Genomic DNA, 25,111 nt, shown 5'->3' with positions numbered 1-25,111 from the left:
AGTTATCTGGGAGAGAATAGGAAGAGGGAAAAAGTAGGATGGGAAGATTAAAGAATATTATGGTAAAGCTCCCTTTCCCTAAGACGTTTATTTCCCCTTATTCTTAAGATATTCTTTTTCTTATCCTTAATGTTTTCTTTTTCTTTTTGTAATTCAGATTGCACGTTTCTTTCCTCTTTTAATTTTCTGCTCTACCAATATACAACTTCTAAACTTTGAGGAAATATCAACAGAGACTCAGGAGGTCACCATGTTGTATCACCGGGTTTTTTTGTAAGGGATCGGTTTGCTGGTTTTTTATTTTCCTCTGTTTTTTTGGAAGGTGCATAGTGCAAACCCCAGCCTTTTCAAACTAGAAGGAATATAACACAGGGCAGAGCACCTCTGGCCCTGCTTTTCACTTTATAGTGGAAAGTCAATTTCTGGGGGCAGGAGTTTGGCTGCTCTTAGAAGACAGCTTGAACGTGATTTTAATTTTTTCAGTGGTGGTCACAGTCCTAAACAGCTATTTAAAGCTACCCAGTCGCCTTGAGCCAAATACTTGCACAACCTAATTTTACAAAGCTTTTGATCTCTCATTCTCGGCAGCCTTGTCACTGTTAAAATGAATTAAAACCGAAATGGCCAGGCAGTTGGCCTGATACTTTAAAGGGACTATCATGCTTACCAGCACATTTCAGAGAAGGAAGATGATCTCTTCTTCCTCTCCCATGGAAAGTTAAGTCCTGAATTGTCTCTCTCACACATCTTCCGAGGTTGGTTCTATGAGCTCCTGTGTTCTTATCCCCAGCACACATGGTGCAATAAGGGTCACTGAGCCCCACCTGCAGCTCTCCCTCTGGGAACTCTGGAGAGAGGTTTGAGTATATTCTTTCCAATTAAATTTTCAGTTGTAGAACAAAGGGTTAATTAACGACTTTTCCGTGCGGAGTGGGCAGTCCTGATCCTTCTCCAGCCCAGCCTGGGCTTTGTGCCCCAGTAGCATGTCTGGGCGAGTGGCACTGTGCAGCATGGCACTGCCCATCAGAGGGAACCCACTTTTCCATTCATAATGGCAAAGCAAATGAAGAGAGAGAAGCTGCAACCAACACCCCAGAACACACCCTGGTGTGAGTTATAAAGCATGTCTGTGCTCTTTATGTGGGAGGCAGGCAACATTCAGTTAATTAAGGCTTAAGCTGTGGTTTATTACAGTACATATGTTCTTCAAGGGAGAAAAAAAGGGGGCTGAAGTCTTGCTGTGAATACTTTTCTTTGCTCTGACCTGAAGTTAGGCAGACTGTAACAGCAACCATTTTTTTTAGTACTCTAAGTTTCCTCTACATATAGAACAGGCACTTCATCTACTGCAAAGCACATGGCAATAGAGAGAGAACGTATTTTTCTATCAATGTAATAGAGGTATATCAGGAATGACAACAAAACTTTAATATAAGGTCTAACAAAATATACTCCCCAGATCCTACTAAACTCTACAGTCTCAGAAAATGTCATGAGAACAGGCTTTAACTATGACAGTCTTTGCTTCTTAAACAATGAAGAGTAGAAACATTTTTTTTTTCCTGAGGGAAAATACTTTTCAAATAAATTCTAGATCCTCCACATACAGAATTTGTAAAAATAATTGCAATTCTCATTATAAAATTGACCAGAGCTGTTCAAGAAACAATCGCACATTGGCAAATTCCCTCTGAGCTGTAGGTTTCAAGAGTGATGTGCATCCCTTTGCAAACAGCTAGCATGGGGTGACTAATTTGCTAAGACATCAGGAATAAGCATAAGTAAGATAGCCAGTATGCTGACTCTCTGCACAGGGGTGAATTGAATCTTTAGGGAATGGATGGCTATTCTTTTCATAAGCCTGACTGAAGTTACAGCTGCAGCTCTCTATAGATACAGGTGGGCAGACCTGTGAACAGAATCCAAATTTATTACATTTATTAGATTTATTAGTCTCCTTACAATCATCTTCATAGGCAGAAGATGTTCACTTGGTCTGGACTCCTCTATCCTTCCCCACCCAAGTAAGTATGCAGTTTATTTCACAAAATGAAATAAACTACTACGAAATGACAGCCACTAATAAGGTCGCTTTACTGGGGTCTGTAACTCACTTCTTGATAAAGGCAAGAAACCATATGGTGGAGACCACGAAACCTTTGCTACCACATTTTGCATCACTTTTAGAGCTGATTTAGACATTTATATAGTTTTTTTCAGATTGGTTTGTGCTGCCTAGATTAGTGTCTGCATGGGGCTTGAATAGTAGAATTGTATCAATTCTGCTGTGTCCAGTATTTTACCACAGTTTAAGGGCTTAAACTTTAGTAATTTTGATCCAGCTCCTTCTTATTTGACTGTACCTAGAAGCTGGAGGTGGAGAAAGCCTGCCCACTCATCATATTCAATGCAGGGTTTTTCTATGGGGCATTTATTAAGGCATCATCCGGGGGAGCTCCAAATGAGCGCAGTGATAGAACTGAAGAACTCTAAACTCCTTTTGGGAGACTGCATAGAGGGCACAGCACACAGGCCACATGCACACCCTGCAGGTGTCTAAAACCCTCTGTCAGGTTTTATACACCTGTTGCATCAAAGAGCAACCGCTACACAACTGAAGTGATGAGCAACAGCAGTTACCAAAGGGGGAATGTGAGCTTAACAATGTCACCTTTCCTGCCTTTGATAAAGACCTTGTGTCAGGTTCTTGAGGAAATTTTGACTTGCAGCAGCCTCCTGAATCTGACAACTGGACTCTGCAACCTGGACATCCAACCTTCAGCTGAATGTATCTTCCTTTTGAGACCATCTTCTCTAATATAAACAGTAAATTCAGACTCCGTCTTATATGCCTCCAAACTACCTGCTCTTCTGGAAGATACCTTTAACAACAGTTTTATGAAATAGTGCCATTACTGCAGAAGTTGTGTGACATGCATAGAGCTGGTGCAGAGTAACATGGAGGAGGACTAGGTAAAGTTTTTAAAGGTTGCATGTGTATTGTACCTTTTTTCCCATAAAAATGAAGCCTTCTCAAATCCATTCCTGTCACAGATCTCTGAAACCTCAGTCACACTCTAGAGAGCATAAAAAAGTGGCCAGATCTACATGCATTCACAGCCTTGTATTAGTGATGTTTTTCCTGATCAGGAACTCAGCTGAAATTAATAGCAGAAAGAATAAGCTTGAATCTTAATCATTATATGTTTATTGATCTTTTTGAAGTATTTTCACCCCACTTGCTTGACAATGCCTAACAAAATGATGTTTCTACAGATTGTCTTTGACCTCAATTTCAGTTTAATTACTTCCCACCAAAGGAACTTCCCTCATTCACACTCTGAACCTAGTTAATAAACACTTGAACTTCCAGGTTTCTTAAATATTTTTCACAATTAGTTGTCTTTTCTGCCATCAGGGATAGCAGTTCGTGTGTACAAGTACTCGATTGGAAATATGGCACAGATGTCATGTATTTCAGGTGAACTTCAGTACACTTGGGATCTTGACTTTGTTTTCAGTGCTACTGTAAGGCTTGATTTAGCCTCTTAGATATAACACTGAACTAGAATTGGCAATTGAACATTTAAATGAAATCTAATTTTAATTAAATTTAATTTAATTTTCACAGTTTTACTTTTAGGCACCTTGTGACTTAATCCATCTTCAGAAAACAGTAGTATGGTTGGAAACATGTACCAAACTGATAGCTTTCATATGAAAATCAGTAGAAATAATATTTATAGAAGAGATCTGTTTGCAATATGAAACTCTCTTTTGGACAAAAATAAGACTATTTTGAATTTTCAGTGAAACTTTGGGTTCCGACAGCTTAAGTACATTTGAGAGGAGCCCAAACCTCTATAGCATTCAGAAGGAAAAAGATACAAACTCATTTTAAATGAATAAATTGAGAAGAGGTGGAGAGTGCAGCTGTTCATTTTTTTTTGGAAAGCACCTTGTGTCTCTGCTTGGCTTAGCTTTGTACTTAACTGTCTCAGCCCTTTTACTGTACCTAAGGAAAGCTACACTGTGAGTGAGAGTACATGAGGTTCACAGCAAATGGGTTGGTTCCCAGCACTAGGAGTGCTACATAAAAAGAACATACTCAGCAGTACATGAGCCTATTTGGCTAAATTATTAAAATACACACCTCAAAGAGAAGGAAATTTATCAAACATCAAAGTAAATGGCCAACTTTATGTGTTCAATAAGGTCTGATCCAAAATCCACCGAGGAAGGTGAAGTACATTTCTGTGTGATTCGAAGGACTTTGGTCCACAAAATGGCAATGGTTTGACAACTCAGATCAAAGTTCCATGCACATTTGCATTCCTAACAGTGCAGATAAGTGGTTAGTGGGCTCTTTTGCCTGGCCAGAGCAGGTTTGGTGTCTGGCTGTTACTGGCAGCCATGACAGATCCCTAACTCATAATTTTTCGTGTGTCCCCTTTATCCAGGAATAAGGGTGCTTTTTATCACATAATTTCACTCTTGGCCTGTCTCAGCAAAATTCCAGATGTTATGTGGATGCATAAAGGTAAACATTGGCACCAGTTGCATTTCCGATCATAAGTAACTGGGCAGTCCAAGAATTGAGTGGAAGTCTTAGTTGTTTAAAGTGAGAGTGAGTTTCATGTTCTGTGATCAGATTTTGTGCCAAGTCATGGTGTAGGTCTCACTGTTTTTTCCCTGGCTGATATCTTTTTGGATGCTGTCTGTGGCTGAGCCATGTTCCTTGTGTAAATGAACAGACCTTGTTCCCAGACAGAAAAATTAATTGAGAGTGACACAGCTGCTTTTTGGTGTCTTCTTGTGCCTCATACTGTTGTGCAGCCAGTGATAGGAGCTGGACCTGAAGCCACCACTGAGCTCCCACACAAACACTGGAACAGGGAGGGGAGGGCTGTGCCCTGGATCCCAGCATTGAATGCTGCCTTACTGCTCTTTAACATCTGCCTGTTTTTGCTCCTCTGTCCTCTCTCTTAGCAATGCTGTGTTTGATCAAAAGGAATGCTCTACCAAAATTGGAACATATATATATACTTAAATAAATGCCCCCTCTGCCTGCATACGTTTGAGAAAAGCACTTACACGTACCATGTGAGAACAGAAATAATTAGGTATTTGATTGCACATCAGGCTTCCCCAAATGCATTCTCATCATACATTCAGTAAACATTACGGTTTATTACCAAGGGAAGACTTTGCTTTTATTATTTTTGTAGGGGAAATTGTTCTGGTTTCTATAAAATACAATCTTCTAACTAAAGAGTCTGTTTGTTTTGAAACCTTTGGCATGAAAGAAATTAACATTTCTGTTTCACAGCTTTTACAGTTGTAGCAAGTATCTCTAGTTAGCTGGTGTGAATAAGGGAGTTTTTTTAATGCTTGTTTAATAGCACCCACTTCAGGTTCACAGCAGGGTTAACAGTAGGGTTAAAACACTAGTACAGGATGCTGTGAAAGCATTAAAAAAAAAAATTTGCACACTTCACTTATGTCCCACAAAATTGTTTGTCTTGCCTGGTGATGATAAATTCATCAGCCCAGATTTTAGTTGCTGCCCAGAAGAGTAAGGGAGAAGAAGGCCATAAATGTCTTCTGCCCCCTTTGGCTCCCTCACCAATTCCCTTTTTGAGTTCCCACATCTTCTTTTCTTACCTTTATTTTCTCCTCTGCTCTAGACTCCCTTGTTTTCACTGAAGTTCTCTGTTATACATATGTAAGTCTCAAAACCCTTTGTGATATTCCCTTTCATGCTCCACCTTCCTGTTTCATGCGTGTACCTTTGGTACCTCTTCTCTCTCCACATTTGATTAGTTTGGCTCTATCACTTCATCTTTTTTTTTCCCTAATATTCATTCATGACCGACACGTTCCCTGTCTTTTCCCAGAAACCCTGCTGGGAGACCTGTCGGTACTTCTATTTCCCTCTTTTCCTCTACTGCAAGCCAGAAATTAAAGCCTTAGAATGGGTTGCAAAGCAGTTGGGCAGCATGGAAGGAGTAAACACACCAGGGCATTTGTACCCTTACCTTCCTTCAACACCATCTTCTCCTACACTGCTGTAGCATGGGAACATATGTGAGATACAGAGAGAGGAATACTTTGGAATGCATTCAACCCTTGTCTTTATCTGTTTTTAAAGCAGGATAGTGTCGGTTTGATGGCATCAGTTTGCAGTAGGTGTAAGTGCTTCTGTAGCTAGGTCTAGGCAGGAAAAGCAACTTCCAATTAAGTTACAGCAGTACAAAGTGTGAAGACAGAGATACCCGTTAACTTAATGGACACTCCAGGGCTGACCAGAGAAGGCCCTTTGTGGGATGTTGGGTCATCAGGCATCCACAGCTCTGAAGGCTCTGCTGCTGGGTAGGCCGTTCAGACCAAAATTATGATCAAAGGGCCCAATTCTGTACATCAGCACACATTAATTCATCTCTCTGGCATCTTATCTGGTTTAAAAGCTCTGTAGACAAGTAAGATTCCACTTTTAATATAGCTGGTCATGTGTGGAGTACCATAGCCTTTGAAGGACCCCAAAGTCTCTGAGGCAGCTATCCAGCTGTCACAGAACTTGTATGCATTCCTGTGTATGTATGTACATGTGTATTTGTATAATTTCACCTTTTCTTACACTTATCAAGGCTTTTATACTTGACTAAATTACATCCTATAATGCCCAGCTATACCTTTTCTACCAGTATCCTCTACCTTTAATATTTTCAGCTACCTAATTCTTGTGAAAAAAATTATTCTCTCCACAGTTTTTCATCTAGCTGTACAGTAATTGTCACTGTGTTCTAAATATTCCATTTTATGCCCAATTACAGAAACAATGATTTCCAGGTACAACATGGAAATATTTCAGGCTTCTGCTCTGGTGGCCTCACCTTCAATCTCATGCACAGAAGGGGCAGCTGTCAAAAAGAAAGCAAGAATTGCTCATTCTAGTTTGTACGTTTAAGTGCCTGATTTCTTAGAGATTTCTGTAGCTCTTTCAGAATAATTTCCTTTTAACTTCTATGCAGTATTTATTCCCTCTGTTGTGCACCAACTTCCAAGCCTTATTGTATGTCTTTCTTATGCCTGTAACCACAAAGGCATTTTCTGTCTCTCCTATAACACAGCTGTGATAAAGACACAGCAGTTGATCAGTATCCAAGTCCTGCTGAAAATTACGGTTTTCCTTTATTCTGATCTGAAACTGAGCTGGCATTGAACAATATTAGATAAAGATGAGGTCTCTTGAGGTAGATCACATAATGGCATGACAGGTGACATCTGAGGAGAACCCAAAGAGCTGAAAAGAATAGTAGCAGAAGAAACTCGCTTCATTTGACATAGTTATGAATATTTAACATTTTATAAGGAAATACAGAAATGCAGTCCATCTTACTATGATGCTCTAGGATGTACAGACTGTCTTCCATGTGTTATTTCTGTGAATATGAGAGATTGAGGAGGCTGGGGAAGAGAAATGGCAGCTCATGCAAAGATTGTCCAACCTCTATGGAGCAAAGCTATTGTAAAAATTGAATTCCCAAAGTTTTTACATTGGGTGTTAAAATATTGAGCTGGAACACACACACCTTGCAATAGATGATCAAGTTTTTAATAAATGAGAAAAAATTTGCTCCACATATGCTTATTGCTTACATGCTCTGTCTGCTGCAGTGTCTCTGAGCAGAATAGCAGCAGAGTGAAGACACTCTGAAATGCCTTAGATATGCAAGGTCTGACTGAAGAACCACAGATCCCACTTCCCTTTGGAAGCTGAGAGCACAGAGAACAGTGAAACCATGTCAAAATGCTCTATATTGAGGTTGTTCTTAAAATCCAAACTTATCTTCACTCTATGCTTGAGAAACCTAAAATGTCAGAAACTACTTTTTGTCCCCTGTTGCCCTCACAGCCAAGTAGTTCTTGTTGTGCCTCTCTCTGATCGCAGCTTAAATTTATGTACTTTGATTTATCATCATTTATCATCAGCATTCGCTGATTTTTTTAAGATAACTACCATTCTCTCTTTGATTTCTCATAACATTAAGAAGTAAATAAGGAAGAAGATGTGGATCATGTATTAAGAAGATATGGATTAATTTTCTCCTTTCTTCTTTTCCTCTGATGGAATCAAATAGGAACAGAGGCTGAGAGAAGAATCCAAGTAACTTATTATCCTGATACTGTAACTCTGCAGCACCTCAAAATTTCCTCTTCCTCCTTTCTTTGGGTGTGCTCACCTGGGTTATAAATGGAAGCAGGAACCTTACTCATGCACATCCTGCACAGGCTTCCTAGGTCTCAGACAAGGGCCAGGAAGGAGCTGTCAGGCCTGCCTTTCTACAAGCACTCACTTTTATCAGCATGAGGCTCAGGTAGACGGAGCAGTAAGGAGCCCATCTTTACCCCAAGCTGAGCCCAGCACAGCAGACAGAGATCATACACTGCCTTCTAAGGGGTGGCATTGCCTCTGAGGCTTTTACGCCTCTTTCTCGTTCCTTTTTGCATCAAACCTTCCCATAATACTCAGGCTCCAAGTCAGATCCCAAGTTCATGCTGCCTAGTTTGTGGGTTTTCTACATGCATTATTACTGCTTTTCTTCTTTTCCACCAAAAATATTTTGTTGAAGTAATACAAAATTTGTTTTAGGAAGACAAAACCCACTTTTTGCATCATTCTTATGCTTCACTAATAAAAATATCATCTTGTATTGTTTTTTTTTGCTCTGTGTAGTGCAAGGCCTGTGATACAAACTTAACTCCTTTCAGAGATCTGGGGTTGTTCCTTTTAAGTGCCTGTTCCCATACTTGGCAAGCCTAATAGCTTGCAGATAATTGTGGCCACAGAAACTAAGTGCTTTGTCAGTGGAAAGAATGGTTCTCTCTTCCCACAGTTTACAATGTAGATTATTGAGGTTATTGATGAATGTGTTCCTTTCACACCTCCATGCTATAACTGTTAGCAAATACTGACTTTCTGGTGATAGCTGTAGTTTTGATACAAAACAAGAGTTTGGTCGAAAGATTCTCACCTATGCAGTGTACTTTTATTAATTTAGATACAAAATTGTAACCATTCCATTCCATGATTGAGACATGCAGTGTTGAAAGGACCAGAATGATTCCTAAACAGCTTAAGCAGCTGACCTTGTCCTAGATATAACTCTTGTTCATTATATGCTAGACTACCTGTCTTCTCACATGATTAGCATAAGACTGGTTTCACAACATTATCCCTGCTTGACAAATCGTGTATGAGGGTTACCTGTCCCCAGTCTCTCATGATTCCTCCCTCCTCAGAGGCTGGAAAATGACAAACAACCTCCAAACAATTTTTTAAGTGACAATTAGAAAGCAAACCAAGATCTGTAGCATGTAACAGGGCATGCAGACAAATGACTCAGTTGATGCAAATGTGGGATTGGCAGGGAAGTCACTGCAGCAAGCCCCAGCCAGGACAGTGGACAGCCTGACCTCCTTAACATTGCTTCTATTGCCTGTGGAATTGCAACAGAGGATCACAGCCTAACGTCATCCTCTTTAACCAGGGACCTCCTTCTGCATGACAAGAGCACATATGTTCTTTCAATAGTGAAAAACATTTACATCCCTTATTCTGTGTGGTAAGGGTCAAAATTCACACTTCTCTTGTGCCATGCCTTTATTGTACTGAGCATCTGCTGTCCCTCTGGATTTCGCTGGTGGCTGGCAACGTTCTGTGGACATGCCAGAGGTTGCAAACCCACCAGGATGAGGTCCTGCTAACTGATGGGCAGGTGACAGAGTACCGCTGCCTCCAGGTGTACTGTGAAAGCTAGTGCTGTACTCTTCATCAAATTAAGAGAATTGGGAAAGCATTCCTAAGGCAGTCTCTTTATTCTGAGGAATGCTATGCTGAAACAGATGGCCATTAAACAAGAAGTTTGCTTGTTTGTTTGCTTGTTTGCTTGTTTGCTGAGTAAATAGATTGCACTGGGCTCAAATAGAAGTCATTGTCCCCCAGTGGAACCAATCCACTTAGCTGGGAGAAACTTCTGCTATTCCTCATTCTAAGTTTTCTGATCAGGAGATACCCGGCTAGAGTTAATAATTATCACTTTGGGGTTTTGATAACATACCCTGAGTATATTCTGAGTAAATGAGGTGTGGACATTTTTTGACAATGGTAGCAATTAAATATTGGAAAGGTTTATAAAGAGAGTGAAGAATGAATGCTCCATCACTACAAATTTTTAAATCAATAATTTTAAAATAATCTTATAAAAGATACTTTTTGTATCATCCAATACTACGATGATAGATGCAGAAGCCACAGACAGGATTTCTATAACTGAGGTTATGTGGAAGGTCAAATGAGATGGCCATAATTATTCCTTCTGGTCTTAACCTATCAATCAAAGGGCATTAAATTTCATTCACTGAGCTGGACATGTGATTATGCAAAACAGAAGTACAAGGATTTTCCTGCTTGTAAAGTGAGCACCTGGAAAGTATAATATCTCTGGGATAAAAATATTATGCTGACCTTCTTTCAGAGCATCTACAAACTTAGAGTGGATCCTCTTAAGGTTAGTTTAAGTATCCTGGTTATCCCAGATGAGATGAATGTTTAGAATGGAGTAGATTATGAATGTATAATTTATTCTATGACCCGAAAAAACTTTTTCCTGGTATTTGGAAACCCTTCTGCATTCATCTGCAAAATAGACAAGGGAGCTGATGAAGTATTTTAATGAAGTTCATCTTTGTATTTCCTATGGGATATTGTTCTATGCTTTTTATAACAATGTATTACAAAAGGGACGTTCTGTGATGCCTTTGTCTCATGAATAGCCTCAAGAACCCTTATTCTTCCACTGCACTGTGAAACAACACCTGGTCTGGAAATTCAGGCTTGAGTTTTCCCCATGCTAAGATGCAAGAAACTGAAAGCAAGTACATTCAGTTTATCTGTTGGCTGGAGCTGCTTTTAAAAGCAGAGGGATGTGTGGGTGGAGAATGTGAGGAGGAGATTTTGTACCAGTGTATACATGTATAAACAGACATTCAATGATTTGTAAAGAGCTGAGTTGTACAGCACCCAAGAAATACACAATCTTTCCTCAAGTCTCCAATGTTTGAAAGCTGGTGGGTTCAGCTCCTGGTAACTGTTTTCCTCAGTAGGGCCACAGGCCAAAGTTTTTTTAATTGTCTTTCAATCAGTGTAATTCATTGGCAGGCATTGATTAAACAGTCATGTGGACCAGTACTGACTGCTTCAGTTTGGAAGGGAATGGACAGGAAATGGGAGTTACCAATGTCTACATGTACATGCTAAATTGTATTGTCAGTCAGATGGCCAAAGGCTTCACTATGTTGTCTGCTAGGCTTAAGAAAGGAGAATTATGTTTGTGGTAGGTAAAGTTGTCCTAGAAGTCACAAAAAACATCTCAATTTTATTTTTGTCTTGCTCTGCTATCCTAGTTCAAACTTTTCTTAGGTTTTGATGTTGTACCTGGCAGTGTATGTCAAAGGAGAGCATCCTCATTACGTAATTTCTGTGTCAAGCTAGGTCTTTTGGGTGATTTCCACTGTACAAGGGAACTTGCATGAATGTGGTTTTAAGTTCTTTATGAGTTCTCTTCATATAGAAATTATGTATTATGTTGGGGAATGGGAATAGCTGCATCCCTTGAAAGCTTCAGCTGCTCAGCAAGGTTCACAGAGCATAGAGTTAGTTATCTATATTCCTGGTCTGTCATAAAATTTCTAGATCTAAATCAGGAATGGAAAATTGAACCTTGACAGTCCTTTCAAAGGGTGAGTGTTGTGGGCCTGAGAGATGATCACTACCTAGGCAGAATGAGAGTTCTCCTGTGGCTCTTTGGGTGGTGATGGGAATTCTGTGGAGGCGGAAATAAGAGCAGATGTAGCTCAAGCAACCTTGTTGGCTGACTGTGAACTAAAGCAGGATTAGAGAGAAGGGACACCTGAGCAAAAGAGATGAGTGGATGTGGTAGCCTGCTAGGAGGTGCAAGTAAGAAAGAGGTTGATTCACTGAGAAGCTCTTTACTTTGGAGCAAAGGAATATATATGTCAGGGATGGTTAGTGAAGAGGAGAAGCTAAGAGGCAAATGCCAGAGACCTCTCATTAAATTCTAAAGGGCATCACAAAGCTAGAAAGTACACTGGCCTTGCACAGGGGGAACCACCACACCATAGCCTCATGTAAACCTTGCTTTGGGTGATTTTTTTTCCCCGGGGTTGTATCATCTTTTATTATTCACTGGTAATTTTAACTGTAAAAACTGTAGCTGGTGAAAGATTTTTGGAGTGCATTGGTGGAGTGCATTGATTTCTGTCATTGCAAGCAATATTTTCCTTTCAAATCAAACTCTGAAACACTATCTCAGAGTCTATTATTAATTCCTGATGTCATTAAGAGAAGTCTTCTCTGTCTGCAATGCACTGACACGTATTTTGTAAGGCACTGACAAGATTAGAGCTTTGATTTGGTTTTCTAACCAACATGCTTGGTCCAGGATTCCCAGGAGATATGTTTAAAGTTAGCTTCCTAAATTCACGTTTCAGTCATCTAAAATAAAGTAAGTTTTAAAAATTTAATACCTAGTTTGTCAGCTTTCAGGTTTTCAAATCTACCTTTGTTCAGGCCATTTATTTCAGTGCCTAGTGGGATTACTGACTGTGGTAACTCTTAGACTTCCTTCAAAGAAGAGCCCTTCAGCACTGTTCCACATAAAGCCAAGGCTGCAAAATAGGCAACTACTCTCTCTGCAATCCTTCCTCCTCTATTTAACCACAGTCTGTCTCACATATGTGCAACATCTGCAGTCTTCAACCTTAGGGATATATAGATAGAGCCACTGGGATTGCAGCAGGCGTAGGTCAAAGGAGTGAGATGGGTAACAGTAAGGGATTTGAAGTTTGCAGCAGAATCTGCTCCTCAAAAAAAAGTATTTCTTGCTCTATGCAGCCATTCTCAAAAGTGTCTTCAGTTTTCATTTAAGTCTTGTTTTACTTTCTAGGAGCCAAAATTGTTATCTGCATATTATTTGGGTGATCTGGTTCTTCTACCTTCACTGGATGGCCTCTTGAAACATATTTAATATTTCCACCAAGATTAAGGAGTAAACGAGGAGAGTAATTAGGCTAGATGAGGCTGTAAAAATATATTTCTCACCCTTCAGACTGAAATGCTATAGCTTTTTCTGAACTCTTGCCCTTTTTTTCACACTGGGATGTTTACAAAGCATCAGAAGATTTTAGTCTTTAACTCTAGGGCGCCTAAAAAGAGCTGTACTTTATGCTAACTACAAAGAATCTCAGAATCAGACCTTACATGTTTAATCTGGATGTGCAGAAGCAGACTGTTCCACTGTTCAAGCTTCAGTGTATTAACTAATCTTTAAAGAACAGGGATTAAGGAGAAGCTTTGCCCACAAACAGGTTAGCCTTGTCTGTCTAGCCCTGGCAGCACAAATTCATTCAAATTCCTCAGAGGTGTGTAGTGCTCATCCCTGTCTAGAGGCAGGATACTGGATTAGATGGACCATAGGTGTGACCCAGGGCCACAGTTTCCAGGTAAATTTCCACTGAAAAATTGTACTACTGTCTTGGGTTTTGTTGGATTTTTTTATTCCTTCCATGTGCATTATTAAATATTTTGTCTGTTGTTGAATTGATACTCGTGTGTGGCAATTTCAGTGAGCTGGGTTTTTATCTGCTCTTGTTTAGTCAGCACTCATCTTTTTCCTGGCTCTGTCTAGGAGCCTCTTCAACCAGGAGAGGTAGAAGAAAATGTGTGTCTCTGTGTCTGGAGGGTTGGAGAGAGGAACCTGCCGGTAAATGGGAAAGGCTGATCGATCCTCCTGAGTTCCTTTATCTCAATTCAAGTTTTATTTAGACATTCCAATGCTGTTCAGTACAAAGGAAGAACTATTCCTCACCACCAGCACTAGAAATAATAATATTTTACACAGACAACCTGTTCCTCTTTTTGTCATTCAAGTTACTAAAATATAGCAAGGGAAAATTGTTTCTAGTATTGAATAGCATGAATGGAGCTGACAGTGTTATTAGAATTAGAGAATTGTTTAGGTCAGAAAAGACCTTTAAGATCATCAAGTCCAACTGTTAACTTAGCGCTGCCAAATCCACCACTAAACCACGTTCCTGAGCACCACACATTGTATTTGTCTATCTCTCCCTACATAGATACAGATAATATATGACTTCCACAATAACATTTCAGGCATCGGCACACCTGAGAGCTCTTTGCAACTGCAGCTCTTGCACTTTGCAGCAAAATTTCTCTCCCCTTCCCTTTTCCCTCAGCTTCCTCCGCCCCCAGAGAACTGACACGCTTTCTACTGACAAATGTTGAGTGTAGCTCCTGCGGATTTAGCATGTCAGGCTGTGTCTACACAGCTTAGGTTTCTATTATTACGCAATGGCTTAGAGGGCAGTGCTTTGCCACATAATTACAGAGCCAATCTGTATTAGGACCAGGAGTTTGGATGCCTCTTTCTGTACCAACTATTCACCTCCCACCCACTCAAGCCTCCTCTTTGACAGTCTTACTCTTAGCTTCTTTTTGTACCCTTGTGCCTCTGGTTTCTGGTTTTCTCCCCTTTCCTATGCTACATATTTGTTTATTTCAGAAGTAAGGGGTCTGACTGAGTTGTGCCTGCACGGATTCCTATGCAGCACAAAGCACTTGCTGTATGTTGCATCGTCAGAAGAGGTAAGAAGAAATTCCTGAAGCTGCCTGCTAGTTCTCTCGGGTTTTTCACTCTCTCTCTTTTTTTTCCTCCCCCCTTTTTTTTTTTTTTTTTGGTGTGTGCACATTGCTTGTCTTACAAGCCGTGCAGGCTCTGCCATCTAGAGCACTTTGTGAGATCACTCCACTTTGCTGTTTTTCCTTTTTCCATCTCTGCGTGACTGTGTGTGTGTGTGTCTCCCAGTCTCTCTTCCCCCCACGGTACAACTCGGCCCCCCACCTCAACACACACACACACATACACAGAAGCTGGGCTTGCTAGTATGAAATTGAAGACTTGCAATACCAAAATGCATGTGTTACCTTGGGATGCACTAGGATCAGAATGCTCGAAAAGCCTGCAGGCTGCTTAGTCCTCCAAGACTGGGTTTTTTAAACCAGACAGGAAAAGAACAAGTTATTCACTTTTTTGTTCTTTCTTTTTCTTTTTTTTTTCTTTCTTTCCCTTTTTTGTGCTTTGGATACTACTGAACAAGGAGTCTCAGGGATTCGCACGCTCGGACTTCATTGAATCAGGCTGCATCTGACAAACAATCTTGTCTGCATTTTGGTTTGCTAGAGATCAACCGGGATTTTTTCTGATTCTATCTTCTTTTGAAAAAAGGATGCATGGAATAGAAAGAAGGTCTAAGTGCCTGTCTGAGACTATTTTACTGAACCTGGGATAAATGTTACTTCTCAAAGGTAAGTACAAGGTTTTTTTCATATGTATGTATAAACTGTATAGTTATAATATAAACCATACATAGATATGTACCCAAAACATTTTATAGTCAGTTACCTCTGATGGTAAAAAACCCCTCAGTCATGCATCTTAAAGCATCAGAGAAAGGTATAACTTTATCTCCCTTTTCATGTTAGCTTAGATAAGATTGTTCATGTGGAGAAATGGATCTCATTTTGGTTTCTGCTTCTCTTCATATGAAAAGGTACTTCAAAAAGAATATTTATTTTTTAAGTGCCTGTAGGATTTTTTTCCTGGTAGTTTTAACATAGTGATGGAAAGATGTTTAAAATAAAGGGTAGTAATTTGGTTTCTAATACAGGAAGAACTGAGGAATAAAGCTGTGAAAGTGATTTCAGCTTTCTGGAGGAATTTGTAAATCCTGCAAAGCTAAGGAAGAACTTTTCCGAACAGATCAACTCTGCTCCATATAAAACCACACGATAATGAGTGGGGACCTTGGAAAATGTCATATGAAGAAAGAGAAGGCATAGAAACAGCTAGAGATGGGAAGGGAATGAGGAGTGTGGAGGGGCAGTAGGCACCCACTTCAGTGTCTGCTATCACAGAGGCTGGTGTTCTCGGTAAAGTGATGCCTCTGGTGATGGACATCCAGAATTGGCAAAGTGGGCATGTGGGGGATGGGGTACACAAACAGGTATATGCTATGTCATGACTGTCTGACGTCAGACATGTATGCTTTCTGCAAGATTAAATGTAATGAGAATTGGGGTGGGGGAAGCATCTAAGGGGCAGCACAGGACAAGACACAGCAAAATGGAAACTGAGTCTCTTCCTGATTTGCATGGACATATGCATACTTTTGGGACACAAAGCAAGTGCATGACTGAATAAAACAAGAAAGAAACTAATGAAGTAAAAGAAATTGGCAGTGCAGTCAACAAGTCCCTGTATGATAGATTAGTAACTGGAAATGTAAAATGATCAGTTGTGGTAGTGTATGTAAGGAAGGCTTCTTATCTGGGTAACTCCTGCCTACCTAAAAGAGACACAGAGCATTGATTTAAAGCAAGAATATTTTTAATTTTTTTAGACTAGCTAATCTAGTCTTTTTGGGGCAATGTCATGGAGATATTAAGATGAGTAAGTTTTATTTATCTGCTCCATCTTTGGGATTAATATGACAGAAAAACTCTTTTGATGAGAAGAGACAGCCAAACAGTAAGCATCACTTCAGTTTATAAAGTCACAGCTAAATAAATTGACACCTCTTAACTTTATTGTACAATGTTCACCATGAATAAGTCCAGCAGATGCCACACAATAGTCACAGGGATTTTCTGTTCCTACAGAAAGAGGAAACATTACCATGCAGGGGATCAATTTCCTATTGGACCTTGATGTGTACAGAGGTTGTACTAAGGCAAATTTGGGCTTGTGGTGAGAAGGAAGGGAAATAGATAGTTTCTTTTACTCTTGCCATGTTTCAGGCTGGTTACAGTTTTCTTGTTTACAGCTTGTCCTGTGTCCGTGGTGAGTTTGCATTGCCCACAGATCACCACTGGAGCACAACAGAGTGCTTCTTGCGTGTGCTCTGCTAGGAGCTGCTGCATCGCAGCAGCATGAAGAAGAGCTTCAGACCTTCCCTGAAACTGCTTCTAATTCTCAGTGAGAGAGTGGATGCAATAAAAAACAAACTGCTAGGAGACAGGAAGCAAAATTATCATGAACCAAGTAATTTTAATTCATGAAACCCTGCAAAGGTCTGTATCACCTCTTGGATCAGAAGCAGTATCTGTCCTGTTTTCCCTAGAAATGTGACTCAGCCTCAGAGTCCCTATTTGCTGCTGTCTTTGCCCCATGCTGCTCTTCACAGCATTAGTGCTTCTTGTTTAAATTTACAGTTGGGCCATAACTGATCATTTTTGCCAATGGGAGGTGCAAATGGCACACATAGACTTGCCCTGTAGCCTCTGTTCTGCCTGCTGCTCAGGTGGACCTGAGCTAACAGCTCCCTGGCAAACCTAGTCAGGGTGCTTCTGCTCCCCCTCTTTGTGGACTATCCTGGCCACTGACTCAATTTGTGATGTAATGACTATAGATCCATTTGATCTGTCTCCCCCTCCCCCCCCATCCCCCCCTTTTTTTTGTTGCCCTTGTGGGAAAAAAAGAAACAAAAAAACTGGAGGCTGAATCAAAATTACCAAGGTTTAATCGGTAGTAGGCGGGAATATTCTTCAAGTGGCTTAACTCCCTGCTGAGGGGTTGTGGACTGATAACTCTTGATACTGCATTTGCTATACACCCTCACAGAGGGGAGGGAGGGGATAATGACAGCACCTGTTCACCCCCAAATCCTTTTTTGCATTGCTAATGCATTTCAGCCTTGACCTACAAAGATCACCTTTGGGTAATTTGTTCCGAGTGTGTACTCAGTCTTTTTTTCTGGACTGAACACTCAGCCTTACTTTCTTTGTGTTTGTCATAGTGTGCTGTCATAGATTTGTTTCTGTGGAGAGATTAACTGTCCTCTAGGTGCTGGACTGGAAAGCATTAACACTCTTTTTGAAAGGCAGAAGGAAGACTTCTGTGGCTCCTTCAAGACAGTCCAGATGACTCTGTAATTCATTGTCCAACAGAAAATATGCCATTGCTGTATTCCCTGTCTCCTCTTTACTTTAACCATGTAGAATCTGATTGTAGTAACTAAGGATCTCACCAAGGGACTGAGATTTACTCTGTCAGTGTCCAAAGGCTGCATGTGCTTGCAGGGGCTGAACAGCTTCCAGTTATCAACAGAAACTTGTGACAAAAGACAAGGTTTCATCTGAGTGCACCGGAATAATAGCAAAACCCACAAATCACAAATCAGTGTGAGGCAGCACTGCAGTGAAGGGCCAGCTGTTACTCTCTGCCCAGCCCTACTCCACCCAGGATGCACAGAGGGAGGAAAGCCTATAAGAGATACTTCTGCTTCTAGGAGCTCAAACCTTGGCGTGAAATTAACAGGTCATTAGAAGGCCTACAGTGATGGAAGACTGGAAAAAGGGCATGTAATTTAGAAGTATTTTTGCTTCCCTTGCAGTAGCAATTATCACCTTACTTCAGAATATTTACATGACAGTGTTTCTGACTTTTCTTGCTTCCTGTCATTTGTTTTGTCCTACCCATGATACAGGTCTCTGATGACATCAGAGACATCCCTCATCTTCATGGGAAAACATCTGTGACAAATCCAGGATGCCAACTTCAGCATACGAAATGAGCAGCAGTAGGAAAAGTCGGAAAACATATCTTCAGTTAAAAAAAAATGCTGGTTTCAAAACATGGGAGAAAGGGAAAAGATGTGTTGGTGGGGTCTGGTCCTATGCAGAATCACTATTGACCTACATAGAAGGCAGAGCTGAGTGGGAGTTTTTCAGTACAAATGTTTTTGTTTTCCTCAGGAAAAAAAATTTTTATCAGAAAGAAACATGGTTGGAAAATTGTTAGTTTTATGAATTTCCTGACTGAAAAAGCTATAGGGACAAAATTTCCAGAACACCCCATCTTACTTTGTTTTCTGGAAGATAAATTTTATTATTTCTTTCCAGTTCATGCATTTTACATGAAAACTGAAAATAATTCATATGAAACTTGATCATAAAATCCTATTTTGTTAAATGACAAGCAAATCTTTGAGTTGAACTGGAATTAAACATTTCTAGATCATTAGAAGGCTGGCATACTTTCAGTTTGGGATAAGGAAACTGTAGGGACTTTCATTTCAACTCCTGGGACCAGAAAACTTTTGTCTGCCAAGCCTTACCTAGAAGTGAATTTATTTGGCTAAATGGTATTATTCTAGGAGCATCTTGACAACAAGTGCTGTGAGATATCAAGGCCTCTGACAGTCTGCTCTTGAAATCTTTCTTCCAGCTATGGAAAACTTGTGTGCTGAGAGAATATGGCAACTAAATTACAGTAGTTAGCAGAGGATGGCTGCAGCAATAGTACAAGCAGTGCAATGGAGCATTTAGGAGGCTTCTGCTAATCACACCTCAAGAAGGAACTGGTCTCTAATCCTCCAGCAGATCTGCTATCAGTATGGTCTTATGGAAAGAGGTGAGATAAGGAGAGGGCCCTGGAATAGCAGTAAATCCTGGGTCCTGGACAATGGTTGGTCAGAGGGATAGGGTAGGGCTGGTGCATAGCAAGGTAGAGTCTGAGCAGAATAGAAGCTGGATTAAGGATAAAATCAACAGAAAGTACATGATGGCTGAAAGCACCTTGGCTATTTTAATAGAGGTGATGTTGCACTGAAAATCCCTGGAAAACATGTGTGTGGCATTGGTGCAGAAAATTATTAGTGTTACTCTTTTCCTGAAGCCGGAAGAGGTAGGTCAGGACTGTGCATAGGTCTTTATGTGAAGGACTCAGAAAAATTGCTGCAGTTGTCCAGTTAGGACTGTAGAGTTTGAATTGACTTAGTTGGGAGACTTAGTTGGAAAGACTATGGAAAACCTAAATACGATCAAGTCACATGAATTGTGGTAATCAGACACTCCTTTGATATTGGAGGACATAGATGCATTGGTGAAGAAGTAAGAAATTTTTCTTCTTTTACCTTTAGAGTTGCAACTTGCTTTAGCAGACTGAGGAGCAAGGGCGCTCAAAATGGCAAGTTACCAAGGGTCCTTAGCCATTCTCTTGTCATGTCTAAGCTCCTCAGAAAAGCTTCAGTATACATGTCAGTCAGAATGAGTAATCCTTCTTTTGTTACAACCTAAAGATAAAAATTAAGAATGGGAAAGGAAAAGAGGATATCTTAAACATGCCACATCCTCTATTGCAGTGGCAGGATGGATGGGCTCTGATATCAGTGAAAGGGTAGCACCTGTATGGCTGCTAGAAAGGAAAAAACTGAACGTACCAGGATTTATATTAGATCACTCTGTTAACAGCCTTTAAAAAATTGTATCTACCCTTTCAGTACAGAATGAAAACAATGAGCAGTCAAATGGCAAAAGGAAAATTGAGGAAAAAAATGTCTGTCATGGCTCCTTCAGTATTCCCTGTCTGGTTTGAAAGTAGCCAACAACAAATGTCTGTCTCCTTAGAGATAAAAATCAAAACCTTCCCAATCATTTAAGTGGTCATTTGATCTCCATCCATTTGTGAATATTCCTGTGACTAGGTAAATACTTGTGATACTCAGAAAGCTCTGCATGGTTTGGATGTGAAACAAGTATACTAAACTAAGAAAGAAAGGGGCCAAACTGTATTGATAGAACATAAATTATCTGGACTGAGACCATTTTGTTGGTTTCCTAAACTGAGAGCTAGTTGGCATTTTGTATGAGTTATCTTCAGTGTCAGTGAATGTTATCACTGCTGCTGGCAGATATTTACTGTATATTGGTTTTTAAATAAGGGTACAACATTGATTACTTGCTCTCCAAATTATTGACTGCACTTTCTCCCTGTTGTCAGGTTAGATAACTTATCTCCTTTGGAAATGTTCAGTAGAAAAATGTATTTGCTCCTAGAAACTCTCACGGAGAAGAGGATCAAGGGTTTTTGGTTTTTTCTTTTTTTTTTTTTTTTTAAGGCTACCTATAACCAATGTCTTGTAGTTATCCCTGAAAAATCTCAATTTGTTTGACAAGTACCACTGTGAGGTATGTGAATATTTTCTAAGCCTGTTTCATATAACCAAGTAACACACTGAGCCATGAATGCTTCAGCCAACACTGCTTTGGAAGGACAGTGTGACCTTTCTTTATCAGCACATCTACATCTTCTGTTCACAGCTCCCCAGATGCATTTTGGCAATGATAACTTCTTGAGGTGAAGGGAAGGTTGTTGACCGGCTTCAAAATTATAGTGTGTGGTTAGAAGTCTCACAGAGAATGAGCTTTCCCCTGTCCACAGTCTCCCAGCACCCTACCCTGACTGTACCTGATGGTCCTCCGGCTGGTGGGAGATAAAGTTTCAGGGACACCAATTAATGACATTTCCTTTAAGATTCAGGGCTGGGTGACAGCAGTTTCATGCGAACTGGAGAGAACTGGCCTTACTGACAGAGAGTCAGAGCAGAGAAATTGAAGAGCAACCTGGTGGGTATTTATTATAGCAAATACCCTGGGGGCAAAGACAGTCACATTTGGAGAAAGACTGGAAAAATTTTGGCAAGATGTGAGGGAAGAGAGAAAGAAAAATCAGCTGTGGTACAGCTAAGAACCGTCTCTGTCTCTTTGTTTATTTCTATGACCCTTCTTACTACTGAGCCAGAGTGTCAGGCTAGGCTAAGGACAGACTTATGATGTGTGTCTTTGGTCACATTGTACATAGCTGATACTGCCCTTGGCCATTGTAGGTTGTTTTATTTTTCACATCTAATCTGTTTTAGCCTTTTAGTGAGCATGGGAAAATGTATTTAAGTCCTTTGTGCATTTTTTTCTGTTGTCTCAATTTTTTTTGGATTCATCTCCCTGGGTCAGTGAATTGCATGAGAATACTGGGGTTTTTTTTATTTTTCCTGAACAGAAGGATTTTTTTGTTATCATCTAATACTTATAACCACTGCATTCTTAGTAGAACCTAGCAACAAGCTTTCAAGTTAATGTAAGAGACCTCTCAAACTTGTCTGGTCCATCTTCATATGGTCTCTTTTCCAGAGTGAGTGCTGAGATCTCTCTTCAGTGCTGGGTGTCTAATGCTGTGACAGCAAAACAAATGTTTGTGATGACCCTGTGGGTGTATGGCTCAGGAAACTTCACTACATTTGAGATTGTGTCAAGAAAAGGAAGCAGTCCATCCTCCTGCAAGAAGGCTGATATAGGACATGTTGAATTTCTGTGCACCAGTGACTTCTATCCTACATCAATGTCCTACCACAGAATGGAAAAATCAAAGTTATGCCGCATTCTATCTCAACTATATGATTTAAATTTAAAAATAAATAATGCCCTCAGGCCAAGTAACAGCTGCTGCAGTTCTTTCCAGCACAGCTCATTGATCTCGTCCTCTCATTTGGCACATCCTCCCGCTCCCATGGCGCTGTAGTTAGCATTAAATCACAGATAGATCACGTGGTGACCTAACTGAAACTGAGACCCAGTTGGGGTAGACTTTGCACACACAGATATACAAGCCCTTACACCACCATCTCACCACACAAAGGAGAAAGACCTCAGAATAAGGTCTTTGTTAGGCTATGTTCTCTCTTTCTATTACTTACAGAGGTTATTACTTATTTTGTGTTAGTCTAATCATGCTTATTTTAAGGAATTGCTTTCAATTTATTTTTTTTAATAGCATCTGTTGTTTTATCATGAAACTGTGATGAGCTTAATGCATATGTTGAAAGCATAGTTTTCCACAAAAGTCTTTCTATTATGGAAATCAAGTATCTTTTAGGAAATCCTAAATAAAGTGTCTTCCAAGTTTAGTGTGTGATGTAGTTACACTCACATGTTCTCATAATTATTCCTCCCTTTTCTTTATATTGACAAGTACATGAAGGGCAAAAATGAACCCTGCAGCCAGGTGTTCTTCCTAAATATGTCTTGTCTTGATGGCTTAGGTAAAAAGAAAATTGTAGTTTGAACTTCATTTGTGCAGCAAATCAGGTCTGTTTTCAGAAGCCTGTTTCTTCAGACACAGTGTTTCAAGATAGGAAGCCAGGGTGTGTTCATGCCCCAGTCTGATTATGCCATATTTGCAGAGACTTTAGTCACAGGTGGCAAAAACATTTAAGAACAAAAGAATAGAGTTTTGGACCTTTGTTTCCATTCCTTCCACTCCTGATTAAATTATCAAAGCCTTTCTGACATTTAAACAAAGCATTATTTGAGAGCTGTTAGGAAAGAATATGGGATTTTAGATTGTCATTCTCAGAATAATTTCCACTTTGTTTCAAAACAATCTCTCTTATAGCTATAAACTTGCTTTAAAACATATTTTGGGGCCCTTTTATTGTTGTTGGTTTGTTTTTAATTTTGTTTAGTTTTTTTTCTATAGTCTTACCAGGAACAAGAAAAAAAACCCTTTACCTTGCCAACACACAGTTCTTTTTGTTTAACCATAGTGTAATAGAGTATCAGATATTGCTGAATGCTTATAGGGCATCAAACAGTAAAATCATATTGACTTCAGTTAAGAAAAGGACAATTGAGCTTACCAGTAGGCATTTGTAAATTGAGGAAGTTTGTTCCATATAATTCTGTTGATAGATGCTAAGCTCTGGGTGACATTAAGTGATATTGGTCACTGGGATTCCTGTTAATTTGTCCGAGATTTTTTTGACAAATGTGACATTCAAATGTCCATGCTTTCAGGTGTTTTAATCATTCAGAGAAGCAGCAGTACCCTGGGGCAAAATAAAAAATAAAGTAAGAATTAAATCCTAATAAATTTATTTTTTTAATTGATACTTCTAACCATCATTAAAAATTAATAAAAATAAAATATAGACTGGATCACAGTAAGTGCATTGTAATATTGTTATGCAGTAAATCCTGGCATTGCACAAGGGAAAAGAATGGCAGCACCGGCCCTTTTGACATGCATGTGTATTGGAATATATTCTTTATTATTGGACAAAAACAGAAAAAAAGGTTTGAGGGAGAAAGCATAACCTTGCAACTAAGGCTTTGGTCTTAAAGTCAAAGTAGGCCTGCAAGAAACAGTCTATGCTGGACTTAATAAGGTTTGCAAAAGCCCACATTTGAATACAAAGGAAAAGGGAGGACAACTGTCATGATTACAATTTGCTTAATTTTGGAAAGGTACTCCCCTACTGTATATTATACATTAAGTCACTTCTGAAATGGAAATGGTAATTTGAAATTAAGTGCTCTGATAATTAAATTTCCACAGCAGAATCAATAAATGTTTTTGGAAAGGTGAAATGAGTCCAACTTAAAGAAAATATCTTCTTTCTGTTTGAATAAAACATCACAAGTCAGCTCAAAAGAATATATATATTTAATTCTTTTCTATGCCTTTTAATTTCTTTTTCCAAATCATTAGACATATATGTTCAATACATATGTGTGTACATATGGTTAGATGCATTCTCAGCTGTAGGCATAACTTTGCTTTCCACTTCTGCCTTTGCAGTCAGAGCTAATAGTAACATATGTTAGAGACCTGTCTTAAGCCTAAGAGTACTGATGTTTATGGAGGGTTTATAAGACTAGTGAAGATGAAGGATACACTCAGGGGAGTAACTGTGTTGGCAAAAGGAGAGAGATAACTTAATGACGGCTGGTAAAGAACCTCCAGTCAGCCTGGGACCTGGAGGAGCTGGAGGAGTAGGCCCATGGCAATCTCATGAGCACAAGACTAAGCACAAGTTGTGGATGCCCTATCACTGGAAGTGTTCAAGGTCAGGTTGGATGGGGCTTTGATCAACCTGGTCTAGTGAAATTTGACCCTGTCCATGGCAGGGTTGTTAGAACTAGGTGATCTTTAAGATCCCTTCCAACTCAAACCATTCTATGGTTCTATTAACCTTTTTCATTAGAGAACAGATTTTGTTCAAATTAGTTTATTGAGTATGTTGGGGGTGGGAGTGGAGGTGTGTCTGTGTGGGGGTGTTGTCAGTTGACAATATCTTCATTCGCTTTGGTTTTAAATACTTTTGGCTAGAATGTTTC

General features: G+C 39.8%; 1 protein-coding gene across 4 annotated transcripts in view; it reads left to right on the top strand.

The window, feature by feature from the left end:
* Positions 1-14,393: 14,393 nt before the first annotated feature.
* The window catches only part of LRFN2 (leucine rich repeat and fibronectin type III domain containing 2), a 157,183-nt gene continuing 146,465 nt past the window's right edge, over positions 14,394-25,111 (top strand). For 2 of the 4 annotated variants that reach the window (XM_027681962.1, XM_027681959.1), the window contains exon 1: positions 14,906-15,466. The gene's annotated coding sequence lies outside the window, so the exon portion shown is untranslated. Of the gene's footprint in view, positions 14,747-14,905; positions 15,467-19,475; positions 19,572-25,111 lie in introns of those variants that run through there. The other 2 variants (XM_027681961.1, XM_027681963.1) reach the window with 2 other exon arrangements.

Source organism: Neopelma chrysocephalum, unplaced genomic scaffold (genome assembly GCF_003984885.1).
Source record: "Neopelma chrysocephalum unplaced genomic scaffold, ASM398488v2 Primary Assembly neopelma1_61b, whole genome shotgun sequence".
NCBI classification, from domain to species: domain Eukaryota; kingdom Metazoa; phylum Chordata; class Aves; order Passeriformes; family Pipridae; genus Neopelma; species Neopelma chrysocephalum.
This window is presented reverse-complemented; position numbering and strand designations above follow the sequence as displayed.